The sequence below is a fragment of the Lycium ferocissimum genome, chromosome 6 (assembly GCF_029784015.1).
Source record: "Lycium ferocissimum isolate CSIRO_LF1 chromosome 6, AGI_CSIRO_Lferr_CH_V1, whole genome shotgun sequence".
Lineage (NCBI taxonomy): Eukaryota > Viridiplantae > Streptophyta > Magnoliopsida > Solanales > Solanaceae > Lycium > Lycium ferocissimum.
Window position 1 is genome coordinate 69883690 of NC_081347.1, and position 15022 is coordinate 69898711.

A 15022-nucleotide genomic window follows, 5' to 3' on the forward strand; every position below is an offset into this window, starting at 1 on the left:
TGGGCGAACTGCCGTGATTTGCTATTAAATATTGGGCATGACTTGCTAAAACATTGAGTTATCGTGATAATTATGATTTTGACCACAAATTTTGATAAACCTCTGAGGTTTCAGTTGTAAGACTTGTTTTGAAAGCAAATTATTGTGATCGTTGGAATTTGGCCACAAATCCTGATGGATCTCCTAGATTTTGTCAGCATTTGTGGTTGAAATCCTGACGAATGTAACCAAAGTCCCGACCATCACTATCATTTGTTATATAGAAATTTTAGCAACATGTTTTTGCTTTAAAATTGATCCAAATGACTCCATATTTTATATTCAACCTTTTAATATTAGTCTCAATAACTCTCAATTGTTAGATTCAACTCAAACCTTCAAACGTTAATAAAACACGACGATGTTGTTCTTCAAGTTACTTCAATCAAAGCAAATTTAAAATAATCATAAAAACACGATTAGTCTTCAATTTTCTATCACATATGTGAAGAATATGGAGAATAAATAAGAAGACGAATGATGTGGACCAGGAGTAGGAAGATGAGGAGAAATTTCTAAAAATGTACTATATATTTGCATAATTTTTCCTAACGAGGTTAAAAATTAACTACTATCCCTTCAAAAGGCCACCCGTGAAAATTCCTCTAAACTCACTTATTCCTTTATAATTCTACCAGTTTTAATTTATGTGACATTATTTTGAGTTTAGGTTATATGTATTCTTAGGCGTTATTTGGTTAGTCAATAAATTATTTTATTATTATAATATGTGAATTAGTATTGACGAAGTTATTTAATCCATATAATTTTATTAATGATGTTTGAATTAATAGATGTTTGATTCATTAGATTAAAATGGGATATAGAAAGTATAATTTATAATTGTGTTTGGTTTAAACTGAACAAATAGCGATAGATTTTTATTTTCAATTTAATTGTCTTTATTGAAAACTTTGAGAGAAAAGCTTTGAAGAAGGGTAGATGTATCATTTAATTATTTTATATCGTGATTAGCTATTCTGAAGTTGTTATCCCACAATCAAATACGGTTCAATGCATATGCGCCCCCTAAACTTGTTCCTTTTTTTATTTTGGCACTTCAATTAAGTGTTAATCCTATTGAACTTCTGAACTTGATCTCAAGTGTTTCTATCAAACACAATCCGACTTACATAACATATATGGTGGGTTTCAATTTTTAGCCTTGCGTGTGAATGTCAATCACATTCAATGAGAAAAATTCAAACAATTAAAACACTCCAACCATTTTAATTATACACATCAAATGTTAAGTTTTGATTTTGATTTTTTAGTTTTCAGTTTTGGTTTCTTATTTTTCAGTTTTTGATTTTCCAGTTTTAGTTTCCAGTTTTTATTTTCCAGGTTTGGGTTTTTATTATCCAGTTTTGGTTTCTTATTTTTCAGTTTTAGTTTTCCGTTTTCAGCTTCAGTTTCCAATTTTGATTTCTTATTTTCCAGTTTTGCTATTTGATTAGTTTAAGTGGTTGTTCTTCACTTATAACACAGTAGCATACTTCTTCCCATCTGATGTGTATAATTAAAATGGGTGGAGCATTTTAATTGGTTGAATTTTTCACGTAGGGTGCGATTGACATTCACACGCAAGACTTTAAAATTGAAACTCACTGTATATGCTATGTAAGTCGGATTGTGTTTGATAGACACACTTGAGGTCAAGTTCAGGAGTTTATAGGAACAACACTTAATTGAAGTGTCAAAATGAATGTTATATCCCGCATTTTCGTTTGTTCGGATAATTCAAGATAATCGCGGGAAGATGACAATCAAGGTCATATTTTTATTTTGTTTAGCATACGAGTTGCTTATGAAGAAAATGGAAGTGGAAATAATAAGAAAGGCTAGGGGCAAAAAGGGAATTTCGCAATACGACTCATGGAAATATGGAGGAAGGCCAAGGGGTGAATTTGGGAATTGGAAAATAATTTTTCATGAATTGTAGGACACAAAAAAAAAAGAGTGGGCTTGATCATTTGGGCCAAAGTTGGCCGTCCAACATGGTGGTGGGCTTAAGCCCACATGTGAATTTTAAATGAACAAGTTAAAAGGATGACCAAGTATCTTTTCCACATAATTCTCTAGAAATTTCAAGAAAACAAGAACAAGAGAAAGAAGGAGAAAACTTCAAAGGCCATTCGGCCAAGTGCACAAATTATATCAGAAAATTGATAAAAATTTCTTCAAAAATTACTTTCTACCAATTGAAGGGTTCCTAGCAAGGTGGAGTGGTTCTTGGAACAAAAGAAATTCATATTCTTTCAAGTTACAAGTCTTAATTAATTTGGGAGCTAAGGAAGAAGGTAAGGATTCATTCTTCTCCTTTCTTTATATGTTATGGATATTGGTGCATGTTGTAGTGTACAAAAATGGATAAAATTCATGGAGAACAAGAATATAGGTGCATGGAATGTGCATGCCCATGTATGTGTAGGAATTATGTTTTAATTATTTTATCTAGTGTTGGTTGTTATTGTTGTGGATGTTATGTTGAGAATGGAAGTTGAATAATCTTGGAGAGGTTGTAGTTGTGTATGCATGATGTTGGCCGTGAGTGTTGGGTATGTGGTAGCCGTGTAGTTGTGGTGTGATGTGGAGGAAAATGAGTTAATTTTATCTAGTATGTTGGTTGTTGTGTTGTGGATTTTATATTGCAAATGAGAGCCTAATGAGCTTAGTAAAGTATTAGTAGTTGGAGGCTTGTCTTGGAAGAGTATGTAAATTAAATATGATGTTTATGCGTGTATGGAAAAATAATGCTGTTAGTATGGTGTTGTTAGAATATAAATTATGAGGTTGTTATTGTTTTATTGGAAGTTGGAAAGTCTTGAAGGAAGTAGTATGTTGATTGAAGTGTTAGAATGTATTTTGGATTGAATATGGAAATTATTAGTATGGTCGTTGTCATTATATTGGTAGTTTGGCCGGATTGAATTCCCGGATTGTTATTGATTGAAATTGGCTAAGTTGAATTTTGGGGATGGTGTATTTACGGGGAAATCTTGTAAAAATTTCGGTAGAGACAAGTAGTACCTTAAGATTCAATCTTTAAATGCTCTAATCAATGTTTGGTAAACATGACCAAATTGTATATATTATATAGCGGATTTGCAACTTGAATTTAGAGTAGCACAAGGAGCGGAAAAAGGTATGTAAGGTTTCACCTTCCTTTCTTGGCATGTCTTAGATGTAGTAGGTTTGGACACGGGCCTCGGGGACAATTCCTTTCCTAGAAATCCGAGATTGAAATTAATCCTTTTTCAATTGATAGAATTGAATTAGAATTTTGCATTAAATGTTGGAAAGTTGTCTAAACATCTAGAACTCGCACAAATAGGACCTGACTACCTCAAAACTCTCATAAGTGACGTCTTGGAATGTAACATATGTAAATTGTGTACGCCACCTCATTTGACTCGAGGTGGGCCCACGGGGATCTCGGATTTTCTTTATCGCTCATTATCAAACGATAAGTGTTGTAACTATTCTAATGAGAACATTTCGATGATAATAATGATAATGATGATGTAAGGAAGAGAATATGTCTATGACAAGTATGATAAGAATGATTCCATGACTAAGAGCCTTAAGTTAAGAATCCAATGCGAATATGAAAGTGTTAAACTAGTTCTTGACCTTTAACTTTATTCCTTGGTTATGATACTATTTTCTAAAGATTTCAAGCATATGAACTAACGTTTATGATGTCCATGATTTCGTTTCATGTTTTCTTTTTAATATTATTTTCCGTTAATAGTCCCGCCTTATAACTATCGTTCCTCGAGGTGAGACATGATGACCAAACCGGTTATTCCATAATCTAATCGGAGGTTTCCGACCTTATGTCACTCCGATGGATATATGATTTTCTCTTGGACTCTCCCGCATGCTATATAACATATGTATATGAGATATGTATATATACATGGGGTGGGGAAGGGGTATATGGGGAAGGGGAAGGGATACATGTTCATTGCCACCGATCGGTGGCGTTATCATCCGGACGCGGATGCCGGACGCGGGATATATGGGTGAGCCGACGTATTTTGGCGCTATGTGGGCGAGCCGGCGTATTTTGGCGCTATGTGGGCGAGCCGGCGTATTTTGGCGCTATGTGGGCGAGCCGACGTTGTTCGGTGCTATGACATGACACGATATGACATGACATGACACGATATGACATGATATGATACGATATGACATGATATGATACGATACGATATGACATGATATGATACGACATGACATGATATGATACGACATGACATGATATGATACGATATGACATGATATGATACGATATGATATGATATGGTACGATATAATATGATATGATATGTTATGACAAGACACGACATGATATAAGTTCTATTTTCTATGTCTATGAAAAGAAATGCTTTTTTATAAGAAGGAAAAACAAGCATGCATAATGGTATCCGGCCTAAAAGGGTATTCCTATGTAATGGATTACTTTACTTTTATCCCAAAGTATATATGTCCTACGGACCCGCTGATATAAATATTCATACTTTGTGTCTTTGCTTGCATTATTAATTTCCATGCCTTACATACTCGGTACATTATTCGTGCGTCCCTTCATTGTGGACAAATCAGAATTCCATTCGCGCGCGAGTCGGCCAGTGGACGGACTTGACTCTGGGCTCCATCGGCGGTGTTGTGGCGGCACTCCATCATTGTTCGGAGCCTCGTTCTTTGGTACTATTTTGTATATATATATTCGGGCACGGCAAGACAATTATACTCCTATGTATATGTGTACTATGCTTAGAGGCTCGTAAACGTATATGTACGATTAGATGTTTTGTATTTCGATTGTCCTCCGACAATATTATAATGTGCAAACAAAGTTTATTAGCCTATGTTCATAAATTCGCTACTAAGGTTAATGTTAGTAACAAAAAGAAAAAAAATTGGTGCAGTGCATACGGCCCACTCAGCAATCGAGGTAAAAAGATAGATAAGGGGTGCTCGGTACAAGTATCGGGTACCCGTCGCGGCCCCTAGTTGGGTCGTGACAATGAAAAAAAAAAAAAAAAGACAAATTTAGGAGGCCGCATATGCATTGAGCCATATTTGATTCTGGGTGCTACAGTTGCCATTGGCCAACTTGAAAGAAAATCAAGGCAGCACAACTTGGAAAGAGAGAATAGTATTCACGGCCTTAAAGTCTTTGCACCGGAAAGAATTCCTATAAATAGGGGAGTTTGGTGGCAACGAAGAGGGGAGGGAGGAGACCTTCAGACACTTTCTTTCCATTCATGATCTTTTCCTTTTACAGCTTTTTCAATTATTCAGTGTAGGAAATTATTCTAATTTCGGCTTTTAATTAAATAATGGAATTATTCGTTTTGAAAATATATGCTATTTTCTTATTTAATGGATAAGAATATTTCCCATAATAGTACCAACTCTGGTATGGAGAAACTTTTTTTCGTGTTTGGAGAATGATGGATCATGATATTTCTATATATAGTAAATATTATTCCTAAATTTCACATATTTGAGCTGAAGCTTTCTATGTAGCTTTATCTGCTCTGCAGTTAGATGTTATTTAATTTGTTAACACCGATCTAATTTATACTGCAAATTAATTTTTTACTAATTCTGTAGTCGAGAGAGGCGGAAGAAGTAACATAGTTAACTATGGTATCCACGGATGTGCACATTTATTTAGGAACATCCGTCTCTTTTATGTTATAATGAATTTTACACTTATTTGTAATTGAGAGAGGCGGGTAGTGCAATAATTAGTTATAGCAAGTGAGGTAACTGAAAGGGACTCACTAAAAAGAGCATGTTTCAGTTCAAATATATATTTCTGGTTCTTCAATATTACGATTTTGACAATTAATTTGCATAACCGAGAGGAGTGCAATTAATTGCTCAACTTAAGTAATAATATAAAAATGTAATTGTTAGAGGCATTTATTCTCTTACAAGAAATGGAAATTGGAAGATAAACTATTTACTTTATAATAGAAATATCAAGTGAAGTCAGGATTCCAACACCTTTTATCATATTTGTGAGAATTTTATCTAATTCTCTGTTTTACGGATTTTTAATTAATTAATTCACAACTAAACTCTTTCTGATTTTCTCACATAGTGATTAAAACAAGAAACGTCTGTAGAATAGATAAACCAATCTATGTGGGTTCGACATCTTTTTATACTATTATTTGACAAAATACGGATTAAAATATATGTACGCCAGACACTCATCAACAGTGCATGCTTTCTGGTAACAGATTTTTCCATTGCCCAAAATGATTATGTAGAAAATTGAGATAGTGTGCAAAATATTTCTATCGACCGGTGAAACTAAAGCTGAGAGGAAGGTTCTAGTAGCTTGGGATAAGCTCTGTTGGCAAAAAAAAAAAAAGGAGGTTTGAACATTATATATATATGTTTGGAACAAAGCTGCAATATTGAAGCAACTATGGACCCCTAACAAGAAGAAGGATAAATTATGGATACATTGAGTGTACATACTATATGAAGGGAAGAAAAGCATGGAATGTAATTGCAACTCAAGTTTAATGGATTATTCAAAAATCCTTCAAGCTGCAAAATGCATCATTGAAGCCAATCTAGAAATTGAAGAGATCCTGAGAGCTGAAAAGTATTACATCAGAGATATCTATATCAACTCATAGGTCAATTTTCTAAAGTCAAAATGAGGAGCATTATTTACTACAATCAAGGTAATCCAACGTGGATCTTTGTGACATACGTAGCCATCAGATATAAAACGTACACTAGAGATGGATTAGTTAAACGGGGATCCAAACTAGCTTACTATGTCATCTATGTGAGATGGAAATTGAGGACCATCAACATTTGTTTTTCAATTGTGAATTCTCATAGAAATCTCTGGTCAAAACTCCTCGCATGCCAGGACATTAACAGGAGAGTCTTTGAATTGATATGAGGAAGTTAACTAGAGAACCAGACATACTAAAGGAAGGCCTCTCAAAGAATCCTATATTGAATGGTTCTGGCTGGGATAATATATAATATTTGGTTGGAAAGGAATCAAGGAATTTTCAGCAAAAGGTATTCTGTCACAATTCTAGAGTGTGGTTCATAAACAATCTATATAAAATCCTATTGATAATTTCAGGAAAGTGGAACTATACGATTTTCACATGAAATAATAAATAGTAAATTTAGTCAAGAAAAACATATTCGAATCAGCCATGATATTTCTTGACTTTAGAGCGGAAGCGTTCATCTTTCTTGTTCTTCTTCAGAAGTTATTTCTCTCTCTTTCCTTACACTCAGAATAGTTTTCATGGAAAACGGCTATTCTATTTGGCAGAGAGAGGACCCCTTTTAATCTAGAGAGTTTAGAGACGTTATTCCCACATTCCATCAACGTGAGAAGTGGGACATGGGTAGTTTTATACGACTAGGTAACCTCCCCGTATTTATTTAGGCTTTAGCTTCTTTTATTATTAAACCAAAAATGATTAGGTGGACCACAAAAATTTACATTCTCCCACTTGGCGCACGTCCATTAACTTAATGGTTTAATAAGCATGTTAATCGTAATGTGCACAATTACTGTTAAATCCAATCATCATTCGTTGCTGTTAAATAAATCAACTAATATGAGTCATGGCGGTTGCGCATCACTTTAGTCGGCATAGTGCCTTCCATGTACTACAATATTAGTCTATTACCCAACACAACCTTTTAAATACATAATAGGTCCAATGATAATGCGTAGAGTACTTTATCTAAGCTAGAACCTGTCATCATCATTCTCAACATTATGTATACAAGAGAAAACTGGTAACAATAGAAACATATATATCATTGAGCTCAAAGTGTCAATTGCATAATATAATAAAGTCTTTACATAAAAAGTCATTCATTGCCATCAATAATGTCCATTCTTTCAATATGTTCAACAAATATCTTAGGCGGCAATTCTTCGTCAAAGGATCGACAATCATAAGTTTGGTGCTAATATGTTCAATTGACACTTTACGTTTATGGGCTTCCTCTTTAACCGAAAAGTATTTCAATTCCATATGCTTAGCACCTCTCGAATACTTGTCGTTTTTAGAGAAGAAGACTGCTATAGTATTATCACAAAAAAAATTCAGTGGCCTGGCAATACTGTCGACTAGTCCAAGTCCTGAAATAAAGTGCCACAGCCAATTAGCTTGAATCGTGGCATCAAAGCCCATCCACAAACTCAGCTTCCATAGTGGATGCAGCTATAACAGACTGTTTCAGACTCTTTCATGATATTGCTCCTCCAGCTAATTGGAACGAATAACCAAATGTGAATTTTCTTGTATCCACACAACCAACATAATTTGAATCTGAATATTCAACCACATCAAGATGATTAGATCTTCTATAAGTGAGCATACGATATGCTCACTTTCGTTTCTTGCAAGTATCGCAAAACTTTTTTTGCAACCTTCCAGTGGTTTATTTCTGGATTAATTTGATATTGGCTCCCAACAGCAAAACTGATGTCTGGTCTCGTACTTTTCTGTCATACATTAGGTTCCCAACTATTGATGCATAAGCAATATCTTTCAGTTGCTTAAGTTCCAATTCATTCTTTGGACATTGATTGAGAAAAATTTATCTCCTTTCTGGATTGGAACGGGACTTGATGAGCATTTTTTCATTCTAAATCTCTCTAACCATTTATTAATATAGGCTTTTTGAGACAACTCCAACAATCCTTATGATCTATCTCATAATATTTCTATCCCAATCACATAGAATGCCTCTCCCATATCTTTCATTTCAAAGTGGTTAGAGAGAAATTTCTTGGTGTCGTGCAACAAACCAAGATCATTAGTAGCAAGCAAGATGCATCAACATACATGACTAACATAATAAACTTACTCTCACTGACCTTCATATATATACACTAATCAATAATGTTTTTCTTAAATCCAAAGGTGACAATAGTTTCATTGAACTTAAGATACCATTGTCGGAAGCTTGTTTAGCTCCTTATATTGATTTCTTAAGTCTACACACCATGTGTTCCTTTTCTTTAACGGCAAACTCCTCGGGTTGATCCATAAAAACTTCCTCCTCTAAATTCCCATTCAGAAAGGCAGTTTCACATCCATTTGATGTAGCTCTAAGTCATAATGAGCTACTAAAGCCATTATAATTATGAGTGAATCTTTTCTAGAGACTGGTGAAAATGTCTCCTTATAGTCAATGCCATCTTTCTGAGTGAAACCTTTGGTAACAAGTCTGGCCTTGTGATACGCAATGTTGCCACTTGAGTCGCGTTTGGTCTTAAAGACCTATTTGCACCCAACTTTTTATAACCTTCTGGTAATTCAACAAGGTCCCAGACTTCATTCTGTTCCATAGATTTCAACTCATCTTTCATAGCATTTATCCATTGATCAGAATTACTACTTTCAATGGCTTATGAAAATGAAACTGGATCATTATCATTTCCCAAGTCAATTTCTAACTCAGAGATAGCACGTCTTCTTTGTCTTTGAGAATTTCATAACGCTCCTCCTTGTGATTCATCTACCTTAGGTTCATAAGTTGTGGCTTCATTTGGAATAGCAGGATCATTTATTTGTTGTTCTTGTTGATTGTTAGGTGGTACAACAATTTCAGGAACAACAAATTTAGAAGAAGTTCAAGGTAGATGAATTCGCACCCTAACTTCTTTGATTTCCACATTACATGGTTCTTCACTCCCACTAACTTCACCGTTCTCAATGAACCTAGCATTTCCAGTTTCAACTTTTCTTGTACTATGATTAAGACAGTAAAATCTATACCACTTTGATTTTTCTGGATAACCGATGAAGAGACCACTGGTTGTTCTTGAATCCAGTTTTTTTTGTGGGTTATAAACTCTAACTTCTATCTGGCAACCCCAAACATGTAGGTGCCTCAAACTAGGTTTTCTACTAGTCCATATTTCAAAAGGTGTCTTTGGAACTGCTTTACTAGGAACCCTATTTAGCAAATAAATAGCAATCCTTAAAGCATTCATCTATTATGAAACGGGTAAAGATGAATTACTTAAACCTTTGTGCCGATACCACATGTAAGGATTTTTCACAATTCTAGAGTGTGGTTCATAAACAATCTATATAAAACCTATCGACAATTTCAGGAATATGAAACTATATGATTTTCTCATGAAATAATAAACAGTAAATTTAGTTAAGAAAAACATACCCGAATCAGCCAAGATTTTTCTTGACTTTAGAACGGAAGCGTTCTTTTTTCCCGTTCTTCTTCAGAAGTTGTTTCTCTCTCTTTCCTTACACTTACATAATAGTTTTGATGGAAAACGGCTATTCTATTTGGCAGATAGAGTACCCCTTTTAATACGGAGAGCTTAGAGACGTTATTCCCACGTTCCATCAAGGTGAGAAGTGGGACATGGATAGTTTTATACTACTAGATAACCCCTCCACATTTATTTAGGATTTAACTTCTTTTATTATTAAACCAAAAATGCTTACGTAGGCCACAAAAATTTACAAGCACTCGAGATACTGACAAGAAGGCTCATTGAGGGAAAACATTGCAAGGGTGTATAATGTCCAAAACTAGCTAGTTTGTTACCGTCTTTAAGCTTTTGTCCATAATGCAGTTTGACTAGTTTAGATGCAGTAGAGATAGTGGTTCGGCCGAGCCACTGACGGAGCCAGGAATTTGGCGAAGGGTGTACAAATTTTCTTCTCATTTGTGTTAAGAATGTGCAAAATTAAATATATACTCATAATAACTAACATTTAACCTATGTACACCTGTAATTTTCCAGCAATGGGTGTGTACCTGACCACCCTTCGCCTAAGATGGCTTCTCCCATGGGTTGAGCATGACCTAAAGTTGATTTTTTGTTCAATTCAGAGGTCAAAATATACTTGTACGGTCTTCCAATGGTAATAAAGAGCATTCAATTACCCAAAAAAAAAAACTCTAAATTAACTTAAGAACGAGTTCATCAATAAACAAACTATAACCACTAATGTGGACAATCATGGTAGTCCAATTGATTAATTATTTGAACATTCGCCTGAGAGGCAGATTCAAGACTTAAAACGTATGATTAGGAATATCGCTAAACTCACAAACTATTTAAGTTATTGAGTTCGAAATTTAATTTGATGCAGTACCTTTCTCAAAATTGGTATATTAAAAATTCAAGATATTTGATTGAAATAATGTATTATTATTAGTTATGTTAGAGATTATATTACCACGTGGTTTTACGATAGCAAAATAGCACTAGTATTTTTTTATTATTATAATAATAAATGATTAACAACGTAAGTTAAAAAAAAAAAAAAAAAAAAGAAGTAAAATCAATTATATTGGTAAGATTGTCATTGGGGGTAAATTTTCAAAGGGTGTACTTTTATATTGATGAATATTGTTGTCATAGATGTAAAACTATTGGAAAGTAAAATATAACATAAAAATTTTGAACCAAAGAAAACTTAGCTATTATCATAAAATATTATATTAAGTTGCTTCTCTAATTCAAATTAAACAGCTACAGTTTCTCCAACCCTTTGAGATTCATTTAGTATTATGTAGTTACACGATCACTTCCAATTAGAGGGATAACAAGACGCTTTTTGGCGAAGAAATGATCTTATAAAGCCACTCAGAAGAAAATGAGATTTCAGATATTTTGTGTGTTAATTTAAGATTTTACTCTTATAAAAAAGATATAAAATTAAAAATGAGCCTTTTATTTTTGTATAGTTCTAGTCAGTAGAGGATCCAGGATTTTCACTCAGGGGATTCAAAAAAAAAAAATATCAAAAGCTTAATATAAAAAACAATATTGTCAATCGGAATCGAACCTAGAACACCCACAATTTTGAACACATAACGCTTGAGCTAACCTTTTGCATTTATTCAGGGTGTTCAAAAGTTAATATATGTACATAAACACAGAAAATTCACCCTATATATACACTGTAAGTTTTTACCGAGAGTGTTCGACTGAACACCCTCGGTTTGCCTCTAAATCCGGCCCTGGTTGTAGTCTATAGAAGATTAATGCATTTGATATTTTATGAGCTACGTGCACATATTTTTTTATTAAAAAAATGTTTTACTTAAAGATTTTTACATAAGCTCTCTACAAACATCACTTGTCGGATTACACTTGATATGTTATTGTTGTAGCTAGTTTTAATAGGGAACTAGTGTACTTGCCTGCGCTTCGCGTGACTGAGAAAAAAATTATTTTACAATATAAGAATCATAGATTTTAATGAAAGAAAAATAAAAGATACAAAAAGTTTGACGTAAATAAATAAAAATATAGATAATCTCCACATTTAGTTTAAAATATTTATTTCTTTCAAGGAAATAAAATTTTACAGATAAATGGACAAAAAGTAAAACATGCTAATAAGCATAACAATTGTAGATTTACTGAAAAAATAAGAGAAATATATGGCGAGAAAAAAAAGACGAAAAAGGGCAATAAAAACATAACATGTTTGTCAGCCTTAAACCTCTCTGAGAACATTAACTTGATACAAACAAAAAAAATTAAAATTTCAAAAAGATTACAAACAAAAATACACGAAGTAAAGCTATTTAAGAGAACTAATGATATTTACATGGCGATCAATATAACAGTAAGGAATAATTTTGAAGCCGTCCATTTTTTTTCTTCTTTAAATACACAAAGATATTGAATACAATGTTCATAAAAAATTATGAATGCACGTACTTGTTAGTCATGAGCCTCTCTCTCTGAGCGCATTGACCTGATTTTTTTTTTTTTTTTTAAAGTAAAATCACAAAAAGTTTATAAGAATGAATACCTCAATATCTGCAAATATTTTACAGTTATAAACTGTCAATTTTTTTTTAATGACAATTTCAAATTTAAAAGGCAAACTCCGATGCTATGACTAACACCGGAAGCACCTTATGAATCAATAAACATCTAATCCTTTCTGTTAAACCGCCTATCTTAAAAATATATGAAACAAGTCATTAATAAATTGGATAAAATAATAACCATACTTAGATGTCGTTCAGCAGAAGTCAAATCAAATACTTAGTTAATAAATGTGGCAAAGTGCCCCAACGAGTCATACAGACTCCAACACACTACCCACAATCTGACAACTATCTATGGAGCTTCTAAGATAATAAGTAAATGTCTAAATCATCCGGACACAGCCTGGAAACTAAAACACGAAAAGTAAAGATAGAATGGTGTCCCACGAACAATCATGTGGGCTGACCAAATTGTCTCGAAAGCAGGAAGTTCTCCTAAGTCGTAGGCTTACGACGAACGTGCTCTTCTACGTTACTTGACACAACATCAAAAACAACAATGGTATACTTGAGTACTGGGTACTCAGTGAGTGTCTCCGAGACCATAAATAATGGAAAATAAAATAATATAGTATAAGGTAGCGCAACAATGTAAGTAAAGCAGTTCGAAATCCAGATATAAAACCATTCACCAAGCTTAGAGAAACCATTGAGAGAGAGTTAAATCACTTTCAATTCATTATGCCATTTATCAAGATTAAGTCCTCCATTTATGAACTGAGGATCAATATCAAGTCACTCCATTTATGAACTGAGGATCAATATCAAGTCACTTATGAACAATAACAATAATGCAAATAGAAGCCAAGTCAATGAAACGAAGGGATGACGATCAAGGTTCCCTAAAACCGCATATAAGCACCACATCGGGGTTGTCACCCTCTGTCACGACCCAACCCGATGAGCCGTGGCTAGTGCCCGAGCTGGACACTCGTATACGATTTTTGTTAGATATAGTCGATGCAAAACTAAGGACAATATGAAAATTTGTAAAAGCAAGCTATAGACTAGTAAAGTCATATATCATAATGAACCTGTCTCTTGAGAAGTCACAACTAACCAAAACATAACGAAATATGCAAGCTGACAAGGCTGCCACTATATACGGGAATATCCAAAATGAACCATATCGATATAGCTGACCAAAACCTATATACAACCCACACATGTCTACAGACCTCTAAGAGTATCAAAGTGAAATATGACGGAAACCCCCGGATATGCATAAGTCTATATCAAAGGATCCGTACCAAAATGACTTAGGCTCCGAACAATGGAGCTCTTAGTTATGAAAGCGGTCCTAGGCCGGAGGATCACCAAAATAGTGTAGTATACGGACATAACGCAAATGATTAACAAGAAGTGGGTCGGTACGAAAAAAAAGTCAGTATATAAAGCATGAAATATAATAAGGAAGATCATGGTCGAATAAAAGATGATAAGTAGACAACTATGATAATCAAAGATACCAATGCACCCGTGCCTTATGAGATGAGAGTCATGCATATCTATATAATATACCGTACCCTAATTCCCATTATGGGACTCGGCAACAATGAAGTCATATACATATATACCGTACACGGCCCTAGGCGAGGGTCTCGGTGAAATAATCATATATATATATATATATATATATACCGCAAATAGAGAGTGAGGACTCGGTGTTAACAATGCAAGACACTTATAAAAAACGAATACATATCCGGCCCGGACTCGGTGAATGATATATTAACGTCACGAGTAGAATATAAAATAGCGAGCAACCATATACAAATTAAATCATCATTCGAGACTCAATAGAATAATTAGAATGAACCAACACTTTTGGAGAATCAAAGACAACTATCATGTCAAGTACCATTCGAGGACTAGAATTCTTTGGAATTATGTATGTTCATCGTTCGCTCGTTTATGTAATTCATGCCAAAAAGAAGGAAGGGATAGCTTTACATACCTTGAAGCGCGTCTATTCGTCTAAAATCTAATGTCAAGTTTGTAATCTATAACAAGGCAATAATTACGCCACAATTAGATGAAAGTCATTCTTTACTACTCATTGTAAGCTAACAAACAATCTAACGAAAATCCGGAAACATTTTCGTTACTTTTCTTACTTTGTCCC